Source organism: Megalobrama amblycephala, linkage group LG14, assembly GCF_018812025.1.
Source record: "Megalobrama amblycephala isolate DHTTF-2021 linkage group LG14, ASM1881202v1, whole genome shotgun sequence".
NCBI classification, from domain to species: Eukaryota; Metazoa; Chordata; class Actinopteri; order Cypriniformes; family Xenocyprididae; genus Megalobrama; species Megalobrama amblycephala.
Window position 1 is genome coordinate 31,119,923 of NC_063057.1, and position 13,003 is coordinate 31,132,925.

Consider the following 13,003-nt stretch of genomic DNA (forward strand, 5'->3'; position numbering starts at 1 on the left):
CGAGGGCTCAGTCCTACTTGATCTGAGTCAATGTAATCTGGCAATCCCCATCTGGGAATGAAATCAGTGACAAGACATTTAACAGTATGTGCAGCTGTAGCACGCCCTGTTGGATAAGCTTCTATCCATCTTGAGAACTTGTCTTGATCTTTTGACTGTTTTGGTAGGTACATTTCTGAATTTTGGATTCCACCATTGATTTGAGAACCTGTGATTCATCGTTGCTGGACCACTGTGACCCAAATTGTGTATTTGTTGAGCCAAATATGGCAGCAGTGATTCGGGAGCGACATACTTGCCCCTTTTGGTCCAGCAACCAGATGAATCCGCTGTGGCTCCTTTGTCTAACCATGTCCATGCTTCATATAGAGGAACGTCTTTGTACAGATCAATTATTGATTCAGGAGGCAGAATTGTCTTCTGTGCAGTACTACCTGAACATACTTGTACTGTTGCATAATAACAAGCCTGTTTAGCAGCTACATCAGCAAGAGCATTACCTTTAGCTTCCGTAGTATTAGATGTGAGATGTGCTTTCACTTTGATCACCGCTCATTTCTTTGGAAGTTTCATGGCAAACATTAGATCTTTCACTAATCCAGCATGCTTAATGGGGGATCCAGCAGAAGTTAGAAATTGTCTACTCTGCCAAATGACACCAAAATCATGAGCTATCCCAAAAGAATACCTGGAATCAGTGTAGATATTTGCTACCGATCCTGAAGCTAGCGTGCATGCTCTAGTTAACCCTCTGGAGTCTGAGGCTGATTTGGGGCCTGGAGAAGTTTTGACATGCCCTGACATTTGTGCTTTTTTCAGTTGTTCATAAACATATAAATGACAAAAGTGTCATTACACTGTATTCAGCACAAACTAGGCTACAATAATATGTGAGGAACATGTATGTACATGTTTGTGTTTTTGAAGGAATAATGTTTATGCGTGGTTATTGAAAAAACAGAAAACTTAAGCCACTGAAATAAGGCCAAAAAAAGTATAGTAAATCTGTGTTCACAAGACTTCTGGGTATTGGAGGTTGTAAACTAGAGTTTTTGCTTCAAAATTATGTAAAAATTATGCTGCCTACTCCTTCATATAAAACAATATATTGATTTAGTTTTTGTAAGACACTTTTTGCCAAGAAACACAGTATGCATGGAGGCGTGAATCACCACTGAAAATGGGCCATTCTCACCTGAGAAGACAAAAGAATTGGATAGTAATGAGCTGAAATGACTTGCATATTAATGAGGCATTTCAGTCAGGTAGGCTGTGAAAAAAACCTTCTGTGATGTCTCAAGCTCATCATGATATATGAAACATACAGAAAAATATTATTACAATATAAAGTAATGGTTTTATATTATACTTTAAAATATAATGTATTTCTGTGATGCAAAGAGTCTGAATATAGGCTTTTAGTTTAAAAGCATGCACATTTGGAGAAATATTGGATTCTCATATGCTTATGTCAATTTTCTATACAGAGTAGTTATATTTATTTAATATTCATTGTCATTACTATGAGCGCTGGTGTTTTCAATTCATCCTTGAAGTCGGAGGGCGCTCTCTGTGCATTTTTAGTCCACAAATTCATCTAAAAGAAGAAGAGGCTATTCCATGAATGGAGTTTCCAATTCATACTGCAGCCGGAGGGCGCTAAAGAAACAAAAACTCATCTAAAATTCATCTATAGAAGAAAAGAAAACAGGAACTAACTGCATGTCTTCTAGAGCTCCCTAACCATGACTTTTACATCCAGATAAACACTTTTCAAGACAATAAATACACGATTGAGACAATGAATGCATGTATTGCCTCTGAATTTGCGTCTGAATAGCGCTGGCTCTGTGGGCGTGGCCGCATTAGCAGATAATGAGCTGAATCACGGACTTCTGACATGGCTCTCTTTCATACAGATTACATAAACACAGAAGGTTTGTTTTCGATTTGACTTACATGATTTAAAACCTGACATCTTAACGTTTTTTTTAGACATAAGTTTAATTTTTCTGTGATTAGTATTCACTAAGTTACAGTTCATTTTCTGAGAACTATCAGATTGGACTTCGTTCAGAGGGAGAGGAGAAATCACGCATCATGTTAGTTTTCTTTATTTTACAAAAAGCACAACATTGTGCTTTTACTCTGAGTGTATACAAATAAAAGAAGATATTCTATAGTTTCAATTGATATATTACTTATGTCTCTATGACAAAAAATGACAGAGTATTTTAAGTCTGTTTTGCTGCAATGTGAAAAAAAAACTGCAAAACGCGCCGACGCGTTTTCAGACCTCAGAGTGTTAAGGCTACCAGTTCTGCAGCTTGAGCTGAAAAATGATCTGGAAGTCGACCTGAAGCTACCACTTCAGTGATGGAAGTTACTGCATAGCCTGCTCGTCTGTTACCCTTAATAACTTGAGCTGAACCATCAACAAACAACTCCAATTCTGCATTTTCTATATGAGTTTCTTTTATTTCACTCGTAGCTGCAAATGTAAGTGTAACACAATCGTGAGTCATTTCTCCTTCATCCTCTAACACAACTTCAGTCATTGCAGACATAATACATGAGGATGTGTTGGTGACTGGCGCACACTGTAAAACAATGTTCGGGGCTGTGAGAGTTGTTAACCAATTTCCCCAACGAGAGGTGGTAACAGAAGTGACTTTTGCTTGATTCATTAGTGCGGACACTGTATGAGGCCATCTTACATTTACTGTCTGTCCTAATACCATTACTGATGAAGCCTGAAGAGCTAGATGAACTGCCTGCACTGCTCTAAGACATGGGCCCATCCCTTGAGCGACTATGTCAAGTTTACCAGAATAGTAATGAATGGGGCGTAAACTGCCCCCATGATCTTGCATTAGACATGCAGTCATAAAGCCTAAGTGTTCATGGACATAAAGCACAAAGGGCCTATCAGTTTGTGCAATTTCTAATGCTGGTGCTTGACATAGTGCTCTCTTCAAATCATTGAAAGCTTTGAGATGAATTTCTTCCATACAAACAGTATCAGAATCTTTAACCTGGCCTTTCAACAAGTCATAGAGTGGCTGAGAAATCGAGGCATAGTCTTCAATCCAAGGTCTACAGTAACCTGCTGTTCCTAAAAATGATCTGAGTGTTTTAATGTTAGTAGGTGGAGGTATGGCTTTGACTGAAGCAGCTCGATCCTGTGTAATGGATCTATTTCCTGCACCAATTGTTTGACCCAGAAATGTGACTTGGTTTTTAGCAATTTGAGCTTTGTGACAGCTGCATTTGTGTCCTCTTTTCTGCAAATAGTCCAACAATGCTGCCAATTCAGTTTGATGTACCTCGTGATCCGTGGAGGCAATGAAAATATCATCAACATATTGAATCATAGTGGACTGTTTGACTGGACATTCTGGGTCACACAAATCACGTCTGACAGCCTGATGATATATAGTTGGGGAATTCTGAAATCCCTGTGGTAACCGTGTCCACTGGTATTGCTCATAGTCAACTGTGAAAGCTAACCATGTCTGGCTGTCAGAGTGCAATGGTACAGAAAAGAATCCATTAGACATATCAATTACTGAAAAACCTTACAATCTAATGGTAGGCCATTACAAATTGTTGATGGATCTGCTACTAGGAGGGTGATTTTATCAATATGTTTATTAGTTACTCTGTAGTCTATGGTGAGTCTCCATGTCCCATTGGATTTCTTGATGGGCCATATGGGTGAGTTACAGGGACTGTTGGTCTTAACTAGCACTCCTTGCTTTAGCAATTTTTCTACAATAGGTTTGATTCCCTGTATAGCTTCCTTATTGATCAGATATTGTTTGGTAAAGGGAGGTGGAGTTCCTGTCAATTTGACCAGTTCTACACCTGTCAAAAACCCACAATCATCCTTGTCTTTAGCCCAAATTGGATGATTCTGTAAGAAAGCATACTCAGGAGTGATTTCATTAATAGTAGAAATTTGTGCTGAGGAAATTTTTATGCTAGCAGATTCTGAGGACAGGTCTAAAGTTAGATGCACTTGTCTCAGTAGATCCATGCCTAGGATTGCACTTGTATTTAATGGAGCACATAGCAATTTTGTAGTCAGAGTCTTTGGGCCTAGCTGTACCTCCATGGACGGGGTTTCATACAAAACGTCTCGGGTTACGAGTGTAACCCCTGTTCCCTGAGTAAGGGAACGAGACGCTACGTCGAATGACGTGATGGGAACCCTCTGTGTTTTGTGTTCGTGAAGCACCTCTGTATCCAACCAATGAGAAAGACGTGACGTCAGAGGCGGGTGACGTCACGGATCAGGAAGCTATAAAGCATACCCAGAACAAAGCACGCTAGCTTCTGTAATAAGTCTGAAGCAAGCGCTCCAGGTATGTAGGAGGTACGGCAACGTGACGTAGCGTCTCGTTCCCTTACTCAGGTAACAGGGGTTACACTCGTAACCCGAGACGTTCCCTTTCGTGGGAACTATCGACGCTACGTCGAATGACGTGATGGGAACGCTATCCCAACTACGCCGTCTCTCTGAGTGCCTGGCTGTTATCTTGTAGAACTCTGGCACCCGGAGTAACATTTAGGTTGAGATTATAAAATCTAATGAAGGTGTGCTGGGATGACCATCCAGCCGCACCGCATATGTCGTCCAGAGAGACTCCTGACAAGAGAGCTTTAGATGCAGCCATACCTCTCGTGGAATGAGTGCGCACAATCAGGGGACATGGGCGTCCCACTGTTTCATATGCTAGTGAGATGGCCTCAACCACCCACTTACTCATCCTCTGCTTGGATGCTGGGCCCCCTCTCTTAGGGGACCCATAACACAAATAATTGATCTGTTTTCCTCCACAGGGCAGCTCTGTGGACGTACGCATCCAGTGCCCTCACGGGGTAAAGCAGATTTTTCTTTTCCTGATCTGGATTTGTGAATGGAGGCGGGCAGAATGCTTCAAGTATAATGGGACCTGGGACCCTCGATGGCACCTTTGGAACATAGCCCGGTCTAGTGTGTAGAAAGGCCTTAATCATACCAGGTGCGAATTCTAGACATGATGGAGCGACTGACAGCGCTTGTAGATCGCCGGTCCTTTTTAGGGAAGAAACGGCCAGTAGAAAGATGGTTTTTAGTGTCAGGAATTTATCTGACACATCTTCTATTGGTTCAAAGGGAGCCTCGGCTAGCCCTTGAAGCACAATAGTCAGATCCCAGGTCGGGGTTTTTGTGCGCACCACAGGTCTCAACCTGAGTGCACCACGGAGGAAGCGTACAACTAGGGGGTCTCGGCCCACCGAGGAACCCCCTACAGGGTTATGATAAGCCGAAATGGCTGCAATATAAACCTTCAGTGTTGAAGGGGTTAAACCTTCTGAAAACTTTTCTTTAAGGAACTGTAGCACATAGCGGATAGGAGACTGGACAGGGTCCAAATTACGTTGTCCACACCATGTAGTGAACAATTTCCATTTATATGAGTACAACTTCCTCGTGGAGGGAGCTCTGGAGTGAAGGATGGTCTCCACAACCTCGGTTGGGAGACCAGATTCTATGAGCCTTGCCCCCTCAGAGGCCAGGCCCACAGTTTCCACATTTCTGGACGGGGATGGAGAATCGTGCCGCCCGCTTGAGACAAGAGGTCCTGTCTGAGAGGAAGCTCTAGGGGAGAGCCGTGAAGTAGTGACATTATGTCTGAAAACCATATTCTGGTCGGCCAGTAAGGGGCCACCAATATTAGGTCGGCCTTCTCCTGGCGGACCTTCTCCAGAACTCCCGGGAGCAGTGAGACTGGGGGAAATGCGTACAGACGCAGCCTCGGCCACGTCTGTAGCATAGCGTCCAGCCCTAGAGGTGCTGGGTGCTGTAGGGAATACCACAGAGGGCACTGAGCTGACTCCTCTGTGGCAAACAGATCGACTTGAGCTCGACCGAAAGTTTTCCATATTAACTCCACCACCTCGGTGTGAAGTTTCCATTCCCCCGGTCTGGCGCTCTGCCTCGACAGAGCGTCCGCCCCACATTCAACCGCCCGGGGATGTAAGCTGCTTTCAGCGAAAGGAGCTTCCCCTGGGACCAGAGGAGGATGCGACTGGCCAACTTGGATAACGGGCGAGACCGCAAACCCCCCTGATGGTTGATGTACGAGACCACTGCAGTGTTGTCCGTACGGACCAACACATGGTGATCTCTCAGGTCTGGGAGGAAGTGTTTCAGTGCAAGAAACACCGCCATCATCTCCAGCCGATTTATGTGCCAGGAGAGCTGATGGTCCTCCCAAAGACCCTGAGCTGAGCGACCACTCATGATCGCCCCCCAGCCCGTGAGAGAAGCATCTGTCGTAAGCATTACACGACGACGAGAAGTCCCCAGCACGGGTCCCTGGGACAGGAACCAAGGCTTCTTCCACATGACCAGAGCACGAAGGCATCGCCGCGTGACTTTGATCATGCGAAAAGGATTTCCCCTCGGAGAAAACCCCTTGGTCCTGAGCCACCACTGTAAGAGTCTCATGTGCAGGAGGCCAAAAGTAATAACGTTGGACGCGGCTGCCATCAGACCCAACAGTCTCTGAAACTGTTTTACAGTGAGTGACTGGCCTAATTTCACCCCATTCACGGCCCCGAGAATGGAACTCACACGAGCAGGGGACAACTGTGCCTGCATCGTGGTGGAATCCCAGATTACTCCTAGATAGTTTGCAACCTGACTCGGGACCAGCACACTCTTTTTGGCATTGAGCCTCAGCCCAAGCCTTTTCATGTGTGACAGAACAACATCTCGATGTTGAACTGCCAATTGTTCTGTTTGAGCTAGTATCAACCAATCGTCGATATAGTTCAGCACGCGGATGCCCTGGAGTCTCAGCGGAGCCAGAGCTGCATCCACGCACTTCGTGAACGTGCGGAGTGAGAGAGATAGGCCGAAAGGAAGAACCTTGTATTGGTAAGCTTCGCCCCCGAAAGCAAACCTGAGGAACTTCCTGTGAGAAGGATGGATGGATACATGAAAGTATGCGTCTTTCAGATCTATCGCTACAAACCAGTCCTCGGACCTGATCTGAGGGATGATCTGTCTGAGTGTAAGCATTTTGAACTTCAGCTTCTTTACGGATCGATTTAGCACACGTAAATCTATGGTCGGACGCAACCCTCCATCCTTCTTCGGAACAATGAAGTAGCGGCTGTAAAAGCCCGACATCTTGCTGGGAGGGGGAACCCTTTCTATAGCCCCTTTTTGCAAAAGCGTTGTAACCTCTTGTTCCATCACCAGAGACTGCTCTGGGGTTACCACTGTGGGAAGCACCCCTTTGAACTTGGGCGATCGAGAACCGAATTGAATTCTGTACCCCTGTTCTATCATGAGCAGCACCCACTTCAAAATGTTCGGGAGACTTTTCCATTCTTCCAAATATTCTACTAAGGGAACCAGTCTCTCGAGACTGGTCTCTGGTGTTTTCTGAGCACTTGGCTCGTCTATCTGACGCGGCGCACCGGCAGACAAACGAATCACGTGCTGACCGACCCTCCTCGGAGGATCGGCGGAGACCGCTGTGCCCTGACGCACACTGGGTGGCAGGGTTGACAGAATGGTCCCCTGAGGGCACCGGGGAGGACCCGATATCCAAATCCCCCCAGAGGGGGCTGCCCTCGAGAGATCCTGCATCACAGATGTCAGGACCTCTTCTTTGAAGCCTTCCGGGAGATAATGACGGTCCTCAGATCCGTCCTACCTCCGGAAGGCTTTGCCTGTGCCGCCCGACCCGGTCCCCAAGATCTTTGTGGGGGAGTGCGGGCGGCGACACTGGCCTTCTGTTGCGCCCTGTGCGCTGAGGAGCTGGCTGTCGGCCGAGGCTGCTCCCGCCCAGCAGCCTCGGGGGGATGAGAGTGGCGGGGAATGATTTTTAAAAAAGCCGCTGTTTGTTTCCGTGTCTCCTGAAACCTGTCGACGACAGTTGACATTGCGTCGCCGAACAGGCCAGCAGGAGACAGCGGCGCGTCCAAAAGCACGCTCTTATCCCTCTCTTTGATGTCAGAGAGGTTGAGCCAAAGATGCCTCTCCGTGGCCACCAGGGCTGCCATAGAGCGGCCGATGGATTTGGTCGTCTCCTTGGTGGCCCGGAGAGCTAGATCTGTCGCCTTTCTTAGCTCGTGAATCGCTTCAAAGGACGCTTCCCCACTCTCATCAATCTCCCCCAGCAGATCGGCTTGATATGCCTGTAAGATGGACATAGTGTGAAGGCATGCAGCCGCCTGACCTGCTGCTGAATAAGCCTTGCCCACCAAGCTAGAAGTTGTCTTTAGGAGCTTGGTGGGCAACGTCGGGGTCTTGAGGGACGATGCGGACTTGGGCGAGAGATGGCTGGCAAGCGTCTCTTCGATCCGAGGCATCGCCCCATAGCCATGCTGTTTTAAGCCAACAATATTACTATACAGCGATGTCTGTGGGCTATATAGTCGATACTGGACCGGTCTCTTCCACGACCTCGACACCTCGGTGTGGAGGTCGGGAAAGAACGGCAGACCCCGACGCTGGGGTAGTGACCGCGCGGGAAGAAACCTTTCATCTAGCTTGCTTTTAGGTTTACCATCAGCTTTCTCCGCGGGCCAGTCAATATTTAGTTTTGCTACTGCCCTGGTCACTACCTCCAAAAGCTCCTCATATGCAGGGGATGAGGCTGGCGGTTCCTCATCGATGCCTTCCGCATCAACCTCCTCGGAGGAAGATATGTTGAGCATCGGTGTCTCCCTTCGGGGGGAAGAAACCGCTACGCGTGCTTCCGCCACCAAAGGAGAGACACTGGGTCTAGCAGGTAAAGGAAGCGATAGGACAGCGCCCGTCTCTTCCTCCTCTACTAGATCCAATTGTGAACCCCACGAGTGCAGCCTTCGCTGTGCCTCGGCAGCAGCGGGACCAGACCCGCGGGGAACACTCGCCTCGGTGCCCTCCTCAAAGAGCGCCCGGCGAGATCGCAGCACTCTGAGGGTGAGCCGTTCGCAATGTACACAGACAGCTCCCTCGAGAGCCGCCTGTGCATGCTCAACCCCCAGGCATTTCACGCACATTTCATGTGTGTCTCCTGCCACAATGAAATGCGGGCAAGGAGAAGCACACTTTTTAAACTGCTGCTGCTTTTCCACCATTTTTATATATACGTGTCTTATTGTGCTTGGGAACTCTTGTCCTCGGACAAAGAGACCACAATGTGTATGAGTAGACAATACAACAATAAATAAGACAAACAGATACAGATAGCGCTTGCTGAAGACAACAGAAGCTAGCGTGCTTTGTTCTGGGTATGCTTTATAGCTTCCTGATCCGTGACATCACCCGCCTCTGACGTCATGTCTTTCTCATTGGTTTGATACAGAGGTGCTTCATGAACACAAAACACAGAGGGTTCCCATCACGTCATTCGACGTAGCGTCGATAGTTCCCACGAAAGGGAACAGAATCTTCACCTATTACACCAGTTAAACAAAGTTTAGTTTTCTTGTACGGGATGTTTAAACCTTCTGCCAATTTTGTAGGAATTACTGCACCTGTAAAAAAAAAAAAAAAAAAAAAAAAAAAAAAGCAAAAAGTCTCTTTCTCTTGTATGCTACCTTTCACAAATTTTTTTTGGTCATTGTGATGTATTACAGGGGAAAGGTAGCTACTCACAGCCCCAACAATTAGTTTTTAGCGCTATTGACTTGCACAATTTAAAACCTGCCATTTCAACATTTCTTTAGACATAACTCTAATTTTTTTGTCATTAGTATTCACTAAGTTACAGTTCATTTTCTGAGAACTATCAGATTGCACTTCGGTCAGAGGGAGACGAGAGATCACGCATCATGTTAGTTTTCTTTATTTTACAAAAAGCACAACATTGTGTTTTTGTACACAAATAAAAGAAGACATCCTATAGTTTCAATTGATATATTACTTATGTCTCTATAACAAGAAATGACGGAGTATTTTAAGTCTGTTTTGCTGCAATGTGAAAAAAATCCTGCAAAACGCGCTGGCGCGTTACCCGACTCCAGAGAGTTAAAACAAACGTTGGTGTACATGGGGATATCTGACCACAAAGGAGTCGCGAGACCGCCTTTATCAATTGTGGGGATCAGTCTAGCATTCTTTCTAAACATTTTGTGAGTTTCTTGGTTACCACACAATCAAAACACTAAAACTTATCTGATCAGCAGAGGGTACACTTGTTAACACAGATCAACTATTGTCAACCTTCCTTGGTTGAACAGAGGACAACACAAATTATTAGCACTTTACACTAATTCTTCCCTGTCTGAACAGAGGATACCAATTTTAGCACGTAATGCTAAATCTTCCCTGCCGAAAACAGAGGATACCAAATATTAGCACCTAATGCTAATCTTCCCTGCCTACACAGAGGCTAACCTTCTTCTCTAGTACATTTTTAGAGGATAAAGGATAAAAGGAGATAAAAAGGGTAAAAAGAGGTAGAATATTTTTAGAGGATAACTTAGTTAACCAAACCCTACAACTGTCTGTTAACTCTTCTCTGACGGCGCAGAGGATAACACATTTGTACTGGTCTTAAAAGTTCTTTTGGATAGAGTATCACTCACCAACCCTTGGGTGTACAGGAAAATTCAGCCTGGATCTTCTTTTGGATCAGATCTTTGTTGTGCTTGAAGTTTCAATCTGGATTGAGGTGAGAAGCTCTATCCGGGTCACGGCACCAAAACGGTTGGAAACTTTTTCCCTCGTTGAAGCAGAGACCAGGAGACGTTGGGATATTTTTCAAGCAGAAGTTACTCTTTATTGAGAAACGTGCTGTGTGTGTCGCTGTAGTCATCCAAGCCTAACTCAAACAGTGTACTTGGTAGTAGGGATGTCCAGATCCGATCACATGATCGGAAATCGGGCCCGATCATGTGGTTTCAGACTCGATCGGAATCGGACGTTACCTCCCGATCAGGAGTCGGATATATATGTATATATATTCTCATTATTTTTAACACGTCTATAGTGATGCGGTGGCACAGAGTTAGGCCTGTTTCACACTGCAAGCATAAGCGGCGCGTGAGTAGCGCATATTTTTTTCAGCGTGCATGTTAACCAACGGATGCATTCACACAGGCAGCAGGAGCGTCACGTAAGCAGCAGTGCCGCGATCGTTTCGGCACCGAGTCTATCCCTGTGTCTCAATCAGCTCCCTAGCTCTTTAGGTCGTGAATCAGTATATAATGAAAGTGAATGTGGCTGATACCCTGATCAGTGCCCTGACTACTGAACTAGGGAGCTGATTGAGACACACGCTGCACTGCTGACGCGTAATTAAAGTGAAAGCACACTTTTGATAGACAAAATAAATATAATTTCACACAAAAAGTGTTCAAAATGCACACAATACGCATGTCTAATGTGTTTTAACAAGAATTTGAGTATGACAGAAAAGAAAATTAAGAATCAATAATAATAATAGAAGATTTACCCATTTAAACTTGTTTTTTATTATTCAGTTTGGGTTAAAGTATGGTGTATTATAAAAAACTAAAGTAAACTAGCCAGAAAATATGATATATATAAACATTATTTTAGTTATTACACAGACTGCAGCATACCCAAATCAAACCAAATATATTTGTTTTTATATTAGCCTTTTTTATATTTACTGTTGCACTAAAGTGAAGTGAAGTGAACAATTTATGTTATTTATTACTTGATTGTTCAAGCTACCTCACAGAAGTGCTCTGTTTGTAATTAAATAAAAAAATAAGGAACGTCCTGGATCTGTTTTTTTTTTTTCGCTCTTCTTTATTCTTTTTTTGATGTATTATAGAAGTATAGGATCGGGACTCGGTATCGGCAGATACTCAAAATCAAATGACTCGGACTCGGACTCAAGGGCAAAAAAACCTGATCGGGACATCCCTACTTGGTAGTTCATATACATTCAAGGGGGAGGGATACATAGAGTAGAGGTGGAGAAAACCTAAATAAAGCATGCAAATGCAGTGCAGGAAATCAGTCTATTCCTTATATTTCCCAGCCATGATCTAATCAGCATAACTGTGTCATTCAAATGCATCGGTGCTAATCCAATCAGTCTGACAGTATCACCCATACCTTTACATTATCATAGAGACACAAAAGCACAGCTGTACCTTGAGCTTGTCATGCCAAATGGTTAGGAAGTGCATGAGACAAAAGGTTAGAGTCTTAGACACCTGGGCTGCCTGCCTTGATCTCCTTTAGATTGTCATTATCTTTACCTCAAAATGGAAAACACAATATACATAAAGTTTTCAGTTCATATACTATTACATTGGAACCTAGATATAACATAGAACAAATTTGTAATCCCACAGTACATGTTTGTGTTTTTGAAGGAATAACATTTATGCGTGGTTATTGAAAAAACAAAATAGTATATTAAATCTGTATTCACAAGACTTCTGTGTATTGGAGGTTGTAGACTAGAGTTTTTGCTTCAAAATTATGTAAAAATTATGCTGCCTACTCCTTCATATAAAACAATATATTGATTTAGTTTTTGTAAGACACTTTTTGTCAAGAAACACAGTATGCGTGGAGGCGTGAATCATCATGAATAATGGGTCATTTACACCTGAGAAGACAAAAGAATCACATAATAATGACCTGAAATGACTTGCATATTAATGAGGCCTTTCAGTCAGGTAGGCTGTGAAAAAACCCTCTGTGATCATGTCTCAGCTCATCATAAACAGCAATACTGTGAAATATTATTACAATTTAAAATAATGGTATTTATTATATACTTTAAAATATAATGTATTTCTGTGATGCAAAGTGTCTGAATAATTATGTTACCTCTATGGCATTTCATATAGGCTTTTAGCTTAAAAGCATGCACATTTGGAGAAATATTGATGGATTCTCATATTTTTATGTCAATTTCTACAGAGGAGTAATATTTATTCAATATTTATTGTCATCACTATGAGCGCTGGATACTGTGTTTTCAATTCATACTTGCAGCTGGAGGGCGCTCTGTGCATTTTT